Genomic DNA, 10,882 nt, shown 5'->3' with positions numbered 1-10,882 from the left:
TTTCTGGGACTTGTCGTACTGGAAGATCCACCGTGTGCCTCACAACCTTGATGTCATGCATATCACGAAGAACGTGTGCGAGAGTCTGCTAGGTACCCTGCTCAACATGCTAGAGAGGACCAAAGATGGGCCAAAAGCAAGGGCAGAGTTGAAATCAATGGGCATCAGGGAGGAGCTTCACGCTAATGATGATGATGATGAGGCGAAGCAGGACACGGAAAGTCGTCGCAAAGGCAAAAAGGCCAAGAAGACCGGAAATGACTACCCTCTCGTGTGCTTCACTCTAAGTCAGGAGGAGATCAATCAGTTTTTCACCTGCCTCGTAGGAGTAAAACTTCCTTACGGTTACGCGGGGAAGAAGCAGATACCTAGACCCAGCGAAGCAGAAGTTCAGCGGGATGAAGTCTCACGACTGTCACGTGCTGATGACGCAGATACTTCCAGTTGCAATCCGTGGGATCATGGATGCGCACGTCCATGAAACGCTATTTGGCCTATGCAACTTTTTCGACGTCATCTCTCGGAAGTCGGTCGGCGTGAGGCAACTCAGAAGGCTACATGAAGAGATCTTGGTGATACTATGCGAGCTTGAGATGTACTTCCCGCCTGCATTCTTCGACGTTATGGTGCATCTGCTGGTCCATATCGTGGAGGATATCATCCAACTCGGGCCGACGTTCCTGCACAGCATGATGCCGTTCGAAAGGATGAATGGTGTCATCAAAGGATATGTTCGCAACATGTCAGTCCAGAGGGAAGCATAGCTAGGGCCTTTCTGACCGAAGAGTACATCTCCTACATCACGAATTATCTAGGCATCGAGAACCCCGTTGGTCTGCCCGTCAACAGGCACCTTGGCAGGCTCGCTGGATGGGGTCACCGTGAGGGTCGCCGCGAAATGCATGCCGACTTCGGGGGTCGACTCGCCAATTTTGAAAGAGCAAATCTAGTCGCGTTACAACACATAGACGTGGTCGATCCTTGGGTGGTAGAGCACAAAAACTTTAGTGAGCAGACGTACAATGACTGAGGCCAACAGAGGACGGACGGAGATATAATCAAAGAGCACAACTCATGTTTCACGCGTTGGTTCAAGCAGAAGCTTCTGTCGTACCCTTTACATGAGGATTCTTCCGTGGAAGAACAACTCATATTCGCCTTGTCACAGGGCACCGAGCACAACCTGATGACGTATGAGGCATACGATATCAACGGCTACACATTCTACACCGAGGGAAAGGACATGAAGAGCGATGGTTATCAGAACTCCGGGGTAACGATGGAATACTACACCGGTAAAGACAAGAACAGATACTACGGAAGGATCGAGGAGATTTGGGAGCTGAGCTACGCTGGAGAGAAGGTCCCGATGTTCTGTGTCAAATGGGCCAAGAACGTCATAAAAGAAGACCGGTATTTCACCACCATGGTTATACCCGAAGCCAAATCCAAGACCGCGGGCGCAAACGTCACCGCGAAAAATGAGCCATGCGTACTGGCTTCCCAAGTGGACCAATGCTTCTTCATTACCGACCCGCCAAAGCCCAGTCGTGTTGTCGTGAGGAGAGGTAAAAGGAAGATCATTGGAATGGTTGGAGTCGCCAATGAGCAAGACTTCGACAAGTACGGCGACCCAAAGATGGAACATGACAACGACGATGAAGTGTTAGCATACACCACAAGAAGAAGCAGGACCACCCTACCTAAAGGACGTCCGTTCAAGAGAAGAACTCCATTTACGAAAAATAAGGGCAAGAAGATTGTGAACAGATAGCTAGCTAAGATCGATTGTATTTAAATTGTAGCCTTCATTTCTCGATTGTATTTCATGGGCACTTTTTGAACTCATGAATGTTTTTAAATTTCATGGACACTTGATCTCGATCCCCCTCCATCTCGATCGCTATCCCACCTCGCCAGATCCGGTCCCCCTCGCCGCCGAGCACCCCCGCACCCTTTCCCCCGCTCCACCGGCCGCCGCCGCCGACCCCCGCACCCTCCCCCGCTCCACTGCCGCCGATGACCCCCCGCACCCTCCCCCGCACCCTCCCCGACCTGCTCCACCGTCACAAATGAATGCAACTAAAATTGCAAAAAAAAAACAAATTTGATTATATTTTCAAATAACAAATTTGATGATATTTTCAAATAATAAATTTGATGATATTTTTTCATATTCATAAATATTTTCAAATAACAAATTCGATGATATTTTTAAAAAATTATTATTGTTTTTATTAAAAAATTATTGTTGTTTCATATTCATTTTCTAAAGAGTTATTAGATGCAACAAAAATAAAAAAAATTACTTATGGCGCACCTCTGGCTGGTGCGCCATTGCTATATAAAAAAAGATTACTAATGGCACACCTCTGGCTGGTGCGCCATTGCTATATAAAAAAAGATTACTAATGGCGCACCTCTAGCTGGTGCGCTATTGCTATATAAAAAAGATTACTAATGGCGCACCGCTGCGGGGTGCGCCATTAGTAAGCTTCCCCCCTAGCAAATTCCTCCCTCTTCCTCTCGCCAGATCCCCTTCGCCCCTCTCCCTCGCCAGATCCACCCGCGCGCTGCCCCAACGCCGCCGCCCGGACCCCCGCCGGACTCCACCCCCGCCATCCCCTCGCTAGATCTGGTCCCCCTTGCCGCCGAGCACCCCCCGCTCCACCGGCCGCCGCCGCCGACCCCCCGCACCCTCCCCCGCTCCACTGCCGCCGATGACCCCCCGCACCCTCCCCGACCCGCTCCACCGTCACAAATGAATGCAACTAAAATTGAAAAAAAATAAATTTGATTATATTTTCAAGTAACAAATTTGATGATAGTTTCAAATAATAAATTTGATGATATTTTTTCATATTCATAAATACTTTCAAATAACAAATTTGATGATATTTTTTAAAAAATTATTACTGTTTTTATTAAAAATTATTACTATTTCATATTCATATTCATTTTCTAAAAAAATATTAGATGCAACAAAAAATAATAAAATAAATTACTTATGGCACACCTCTGGCTGGTGCGCCATTGCTATATTAAAAAAAGATTACTAATGGCGCACCTCTGGCTGGTGCACCATTGCTATATAAAAAAAGATTACTAATGGCGCACCGCTGCAGGGTGCACCATTAGTAAGCTTCCCCCTAGCTAATTCCTCCCTCTCCCTCTCGCCAGATCCCCTTCGCCCCTCTCCCTCGCCAGATCCACCCGTGCGCTGCCCCAACGCTGCTGCCCCGACCCCCGCCGGACTCCACCCCCGCCGCCCCCGCGCCCCCACCACCGCAGCTCCCCCGCGCCCCCCACCACTGCAGCTCCCCCGCGTCGCCGCCCCCTCGCCCCCGCGCCCTGATCCGGGGGAGGAGGACCAGGAGGAGGACGAGGAGGAGGAGGAGACGACGACCGCCTCTACCTCAGCTCAGGCAGGCCACGCGACGCCGAGCCGAGCGCCGCCTCCCTCGTCGTTCCCCTCCGCTCGCGCCCTCGACGTCACCGGAGCTTCAACGCCCAGCCGCTGTCGGAGCTTCAACGCCGGCGTCTTCCTCCATTCCTCCATCCCCTCCCCAGGTGATTCGTCCCTTCTCCTCCACCCCCTCCCCTGCAAACCCTAGGGCCATGGCGGCATGTTAATGTTAATGTACATCTCCTGTCCATATGGGATTGGCTTGTCTGTAACCGAGAGATGGTTTTTATTCCCCTAAAACTAGCTTGCCATTCATAAGGCCAATGGAAGAACTGTCGGTAGCTAATCTTGTCATTGTGTAAAACTGTTAATTAGTTACCATGTTCATGTGTTGATGCATGGTTGTATTGTGTTGTGTCATCCTGGTGTAAATGCACATGATGGAGCAAGTGTGAAGATGATGTAACTTGTTGTGGCCGTCATTGCTTTTGCTAGGATTCAGTGAATTTGTATGTCAGGTCATTGTGTAGTTGGCAGCTAAGATTCAGTGAATTTGTATGTCGGTTCACTATGTAAGACAACTAGAGTTGAGTTGGTCTTGTTCGAGTTGTAGTAGTACAGAATATGATCACTTGCAACAAGTTTTAGATTGGAGGCAAGTTCCTGCCAATTTTTAGTAATATGGTTCAGAGAGTGGTAACTATTTGGTCAAACAAACATCTTCCTGTCTTCATAAGACTTTTTATTTTTGGTTATTTCTGAGAACTTTTAGTACATGTCTTTGTCATGGCTAGAAGCCTAGCTAGAACTTCTGACAACTTTGAAGCAAGAACGTTCAGAGAGATTATTCCATGGAATAGCTAAACTATAATACTATTATTCATTTATGATAGTTTGTGAGATACAGAAATAGATAAATTGAAGTTTGTAATGGCTAACAGCCAGACATGTGAATCTGTTCTTGATACTCCTTTTCCCTTTTCTTAGAATCATCATATACAAATTAGAAGCTTTCTAACATCTGCATATTTCAGATTTCCGAGGAGGTAAAGGAAGTGAAGTTCAGAGAGTGCAGCAGCAGCAACACCTCCAAGGTGAGAAATATGTTCCTATTTATCTTTTTTTTGCTAGATGTGCTCTTGTTACTTGTTACTCTTGAACTTCAGCTCTTGTTACTCTAGATCACCTGCAACAAGGTGAGAAATATGTTCGAGTTGTAGATTGTGACTTTCTGGAATGAATCTCACTTATATTCAGTTTCAGCTGGGAGGGAACTTTAGCAACAAGTTTTGTAACCATTGCAGTAGTACAAAATATGATCACCTGCAAAATTGTATGGGTAATGACTTAAGGAGACACAATAAATCTTAAATATGCATGATTGAAACTACCTGCTAAGATAACTTACTTTGTAGTCCGCATCATCTGCGACATGCTTCTTTAGTACATCATATAATATAGAGAAGTGCAGATCAAGTGGTGCAATCATATACATCTGGCCACTTAAGTCATCCTTCCCTTTAAGCAGAGTGATGCCTTTCGATGTCACACAATAATGTTTGTTGCAAGAACATTCTGGTCTTAGTTTTGTTTATTAACTTCTAATGTACTTGTGATGATGTTGTACTTGTGATGATGCTACTTGTGATCTTCTGAAATGACCCATTGGCGACTTCATTATGCGGGGATAATGATTTTGCAGGTACCCTGAGAGGCCCTTGAGTTTGCCGGAATGTCGATTAACTTCCATTCCGGCAAATTCGGGTACTCCATATGTCCTATTTTCAGCAAAGGTCATCCTGAAATTTTCCATGAATTTTAGCACGACTTTGCTAAAAAATAGGACATATGGGGTACTTGCGACTAATGCATGGGCCGGGGTATCTTAGTACTTAGTTAAGTAGGATCAACTGCCCTGCCATTCTTGCTGCATTAAACCATAGGGGGCAATAGAGCCAAGTTATTAGGCCCAACTTAGAATTCTCCTTAGCATCAATAAACCCTAGATGATAAACCCAACATAGGTGGCAATAGAGCCAAGTGATTAGTGCCAAGTGATTAGGCCCAACCTAGGGTGCCTCGGCATCGATAAACCCTAAATGATGAAAACTTAACTTAGTATTTAGGGTGCCTCGACGTCGATAAACCCTAAATGATGAAACCTTGGCTTTTAGGGTGCCTCGGTGTCGTGATGAGAACCTAAATGATGTACGCTTAGGCTTTTAGGGTGCCTTGGTGTCGACAAACCCTAAATGATAAAAGCTTAGCTTTCAGGATGCGTCGGTGTCGACAAACCCTAAATGATGAGAACATGATCTTGTTCCTTGACAATAACCAACTTTTTGACCAAACTTTTCTCCTATTTAGAGCGAAACATGGCCCACAACGATGAGGCCGGCGGTTCGGGCGGCAAGCAATTCTGGGAGCTGTCCCAGGAGTTGGAGGAAGAACCTCACCGCTATGAGGACGCCGCAGAAGACACCGATCCTGACTACACAACCCCTAGTGGCGTCGGGGATGACACCACTGATGGTGCCGCCGAGGATGCCACCATTGATTATGGCGGCACACGCACAGATGACAGCTAATCGAAGAGGCAACAGAAGGACCAACGCCCGAGCGTGCTCATCACCGTCAAGGAGGAATTTACTAAAGTGAACTCTGACGGGCATCCGACGGCGCCCAAAGAAGTAGTCAAGGGGTACTCGGTTTAGCTCGGGTGCATTCTCCGGAGCACCGTCTCGATCAACACCGAGAACCTAAGGCATAAGGACCGAGCGAATTTGCGCAGCCTCCTCTTCACGAAGCTGCACGAACGATACAAGTTCCCTGCTGACTTTGCAAACACACGCCTCTCAGGGAATAAAGTGAACAATGCCGCCCTCATGAGGATGAGCACGGCCCTGTCTACATGGAGAAGCACGGTGAAGGCAATGATTGAAAAAGGTGATAGTTATGAGAAGATCAAGGCGAAATATCCTTTGATGAGCGAAGATGACTACAAGGAGTTCAAGATCAAGTGCGAGAGTAGCGCAACCTCCGAATCAAGTCAGTAGGGGAAAGAAATGCGGCAGTTGAACTTAGGGGTCCACCAACTCGGTCCCGGAAGTTACAGAGTGGCGGAGCCTATATGGGACAAGGAGGACGCGGAGCATGCCGAGCAAGGCCTACCGCCCCGCTTCGAGAAATACCGTGACAAGCAAACCAGGAACTTTCTCAGGGCCCGGTACAAGGAGGACCCGGTAACAAAGGAGCTTACCACGGATCCGAAGACCAAGGCGCTTGAGCTTGTTCTAGTAAGGAATACACCCCCGCGTAATTAGCTCCATATGGTTGCATTCTAATTAATCCCCAATATTTCTAAATGGTTCACGTTCCTTCCGCAGGACAATGAAAGCAGTAGCGCGGGGTCATCTCAGAGCTCCCCTTTCGACACCCCTTTAAATAGGGCGTTGAACGTAATGAAAAACAAGGATAAGCTCAGTAAGCCGATGTTAGCTGGTCATGTGGCCGACAAAGGCTTGTCCACAAAATGGTCGTCATACTATACCACTGGTGGGAGAAAGGAGAAAAAGACCAGCTCGGAAAGCCAGTCGCGCGAGGTTGAAGAACTCAAGGCACAAGTGGCGCGGATTCCGGAGATTGTCCAAGAGCAAGTGCAACAACAACTGGGAACGACGCTCAACGCCATGGTGCCTACGTTGATTCATGGGTTGACGACGTGGATTGCGGGCGGCCAACAGGGGCCTCCCCCGGTTCCCAGCTTCATGGCCAGCAACTCGCACAACACGCAGGTGGCGCCATTGGTGTCTCCGACGGCGCCATTGGTGTCTCCGGTGGAGGCGGTATTCGTGTCTCCGGCGCCGGCACGGGCATTGGAGCTTAATGCACCTGGGTGTACGCCGGCCGGCACCTCGCCAGCAAGCGGCCCCTCTGTCAGTTGCACGCTCGCTGTTGGCGGTGCCTCGACATTAGCCGAGCTCGACGACATCACGGTAACTAAGCCTCTCGGCCGATGACTTCATCTCCTTGCCTTTGACTGGGCATCCCTGACGCCCTACATGTTTTTGTAGGGCGCCGTCGACGTTCCTTGCACTCTCCTGCACTTCGTGGGCGGCGAGTTGGTCGATGTCGCCAAGGGAAGAATCGTTCAACCGGGCAACCCCGTGTTCCACGGTAATCCGATGCCACCCACGGTGTATAGGGTTGAACTGGTTCGGGTGCTGCCAGGCTGCGACGAGCTGTTACCTCCGATTCGACCTGCTGGGGCCGACTAAGATGATGAGATGACCCTTAGCGCCTGCGTAACCTGGCCCCTGCTTTGGCCAAAGAGCCAGATTCGTTTGGGGGTGGGGGACACCACCCTACAGACAAGACCGCCAGTCATGCCGGCGCCAAACCATGGCAAGAACGCCGCAACACTACCGGACATGCCAGACATCCCTGGCACAGGATCCGGACATGCATATGGCACAGGATCCGGACGACGATGACAACAACGACGGTACATTTACCAACGTCGATAAGTACTTTGCCAAACATGGGTACGGTGACGAGTTCTGCGGGCCTCCGTCTCAAGAACCCAACCAAGACGACCGCGATCTAGCTGGTACAGCAGAGAAACCCAATTGCAGCATGCATCGTCTGGCATTCAGTTCTCAGGAGACGCCTCCAGCTGCCGCCTTCACCGAGCCTCAAATAGCTGAGGTGCGAAATATTATCAGCCCCAACACGCTCAAGAAGGCGGTCTGTGAGCAGAACTCGGTCCCATTACAGTAGATCAAGAAGAAGGGACGGAAAAGAAACACTAAAAGGGCACCGGTGCGAGCCAGCCGGCACCGAGTATGATCCGTGCTCAGGACGGGCCACCTTCACCTAAGGATATCTCGAGGAGGGTGCATGTGGTGGGTAGGGCGATGCTACCGACAAATATGCTCAATGCTGCAACCAGTGCTATGCGGAGTCTACATGACAGTGTTCTTTCTTTGGAGAAGCGGCGTCTCAGAGAGAATGATGTGGCATACCCGGTTTTCGTGGCCAAGGTGCCAGAGGGGAAGGGCTTTGTGGATGGCGCCATCGGGGGTACGATCGTCCTGCGGTTTGATGACATCTTTGCTATGTTTAACCTTCATTTGCTGCACTACACCTTCGTTTGGCTGTTTTCACTGAGTATGGAGATGCGGATCATTAGAGACAAGACCCCGGACATCGTGATAGTCGACCCCTTCTACATGCGTGCCAAGCTCTTGGGCAGCGCTGGGGACCGCCAAGTCGCGAGTTCATACCTCGAAGGCGTCATTCTGGCAAACCCAGATAAGGATAACTTCCTCGTGCCTTACTTTCCCGAGTAAGTCATCCCCTAACCGCCCGTAACATATGATTTCTTAGATTTCGATCGTTCTTTTTTTCTAACATTACGTGTTCTGTGCAGTGACACACATTGCACACTCATCCTCTTAAGCCTCAAATATTCCATGGCCACGTATTTCGACCCGAACCATGACTCCAAGATAGACTACACAAATATCAAGAAAGTTCTTGATGATGTTCTCCCCGGCTACGCCAAATCTAGAGGCACCTTCACCAGGACAGTTCGTATGTACGGCAGGCACGTGTTCGCCCATAATACTAAGTTCTGCTGCGTCAAGCAGCCGTCTGGCGGTCAGAAGGATGCCTACTACGCCCTCCATCACATGCGGGCGATCGTACGGGACCATCATCACCTTCTGCTACCAGATAATCTCAAAGATTGGGCCGCGAGATTGTCGGCAATCCAGGACGCGGACATCAGACTAGAATTCTTTCGCATCCAGTTGGAGTTTGCGGAAATCATCCATCAAGATGTCCTTCATACCTCGGGGCAGTTCTACCTCAGATATCAACCGTCCAACAGTGAGATAGACACAATGCTACAAATGCAAGCTGACAACGCCCGCGATTTCATGACCATCACGACAGACGGCGGCTTCATCCATGCTCCGGTCCCATGAGTCGAGTCGAAAGTAGTGATGCTATGTGTAGTTCTAAAACATTGATTGGCTCATGTTGTAATTAAACTTTAATGAATTGTATGTCTCTTTGGTTTCAACAGTCGTTCAACTTAGATGTAATCGATGCTATTTATTAGTAGGACCATGAATCATGCTATTAATGTCTTGCTTTTCTCTTCCGATCCTTTTGTTGCATACTTATATATTGCTTATGTATTGTCTGTTGTTTGGCTTGTGCATAGAGATGCCGTCGTATGTCGTGTACAAGGGTAAGGTTCCCTAAGTCTACAATGACTGGGAGGAGTGTCGGAGACAGGTTCACCATTTCAGCGGTAACAGTTACAGAGGGTACACCACTAGGGCGGAGGCGGAATCTAGATACGCCCGCTATCTAGCGGGAGAGAGGAGGGAGCTATGGAGGAACCGGATGAAGACCAGTTTCATCTCGATGATGCTCATCGTAATGACCGTAGCTCTCGTCTATGTGATGGTAGTTTAGATGATCGATATCGACTTGTAATGTGAAGACAAACTCGCTACTCGCGGTCTCGAGACTTGTAATGTTCTATCTTTGTTCGGTCTTTTGAATTCGGAGACTAATATGATGAATTGTATTCGGAGACTAATCTTCTATTGTATTCGATGAATCTATTGTTGTTGTGTGGTGTTGTTACTGTGTGGTGTTGTCTATATTCTGTCCAATAATATATTTTGTAACCTGTGCAAAAATCAGAAAAGTAAAAAAAATAAAACCCAATATTCATACTAATGGTGCATCACCTCAAAGTGCGCCATTAGTATGCCAAAGGATACTAATGGCGCATCACTACACAGTGCGCCATAAGTATGCCAAAGGATACTAATGGCGCATCACCCCACAGTGCGCCATTAGTATGCTAAAGCACATGGGTAAATATGGCCCCTTGGGAGGCATACTAATGGCGCATGTTGGTCTATACTAATGGCGCATGGCGTGGTGCGCCATTAGTATACCAAATACTAATGGCCCACTAGTGGTGCGCCATTAGTATATAATACTAGTGGTGTGGTACTAGTGGTGCACCAGTAGTGCGCCATTAGTAGGCAAAACTGGTGCGCCACTAGTAGGCCTTTTCCTAGTAGTGGCGTCACTATAGACGATTGAAGGGGCCATCAAACCTTTCATCAACGGCATAGTGGAACTCTCTATGAAAGCACCAATGTCGGTGTCAAAACTGTGCGTCTAGGATCGATGGTAACAGGAGACAGGGGACACAATGTTTACCCAGGTTCAGGCCCTCTCTATGGAGTTAATACCTTACATCCTGCTTGATTGATATTGATGAATATGAGTGTTACAAGAGTTGATATACCACGAGATCGTAATGGCTAAACCCTAGAAGCCTAGCCTATATGACTATGGTAATGAATATATCCTTTCTGGTCTAACCCCTCCGGTTTATATAGACACCGGGGGGGTCTAGGGTTTACATAGAGTCGGTTACAT

The sequence above is a fragment of the Triticum urartu genome, chromosome 5 (genome assembly GCF_003073215.2).
Source record: "Triticum urartu cultivar G1812 chromosome 5, Tu2.1, whole genome shotgun sequence".
NCBI classification, from domain to species: Eukaryota; Viridiplantae; Streptophyta; class Magnoliopsida; order Poales; family Poaceae; genus Triticum; species Triticum urartu.
The sequence above is the reverse complement of the archived record's forward strand: the minus strand, read 5'-3'. Positions refer to the sequence as shown.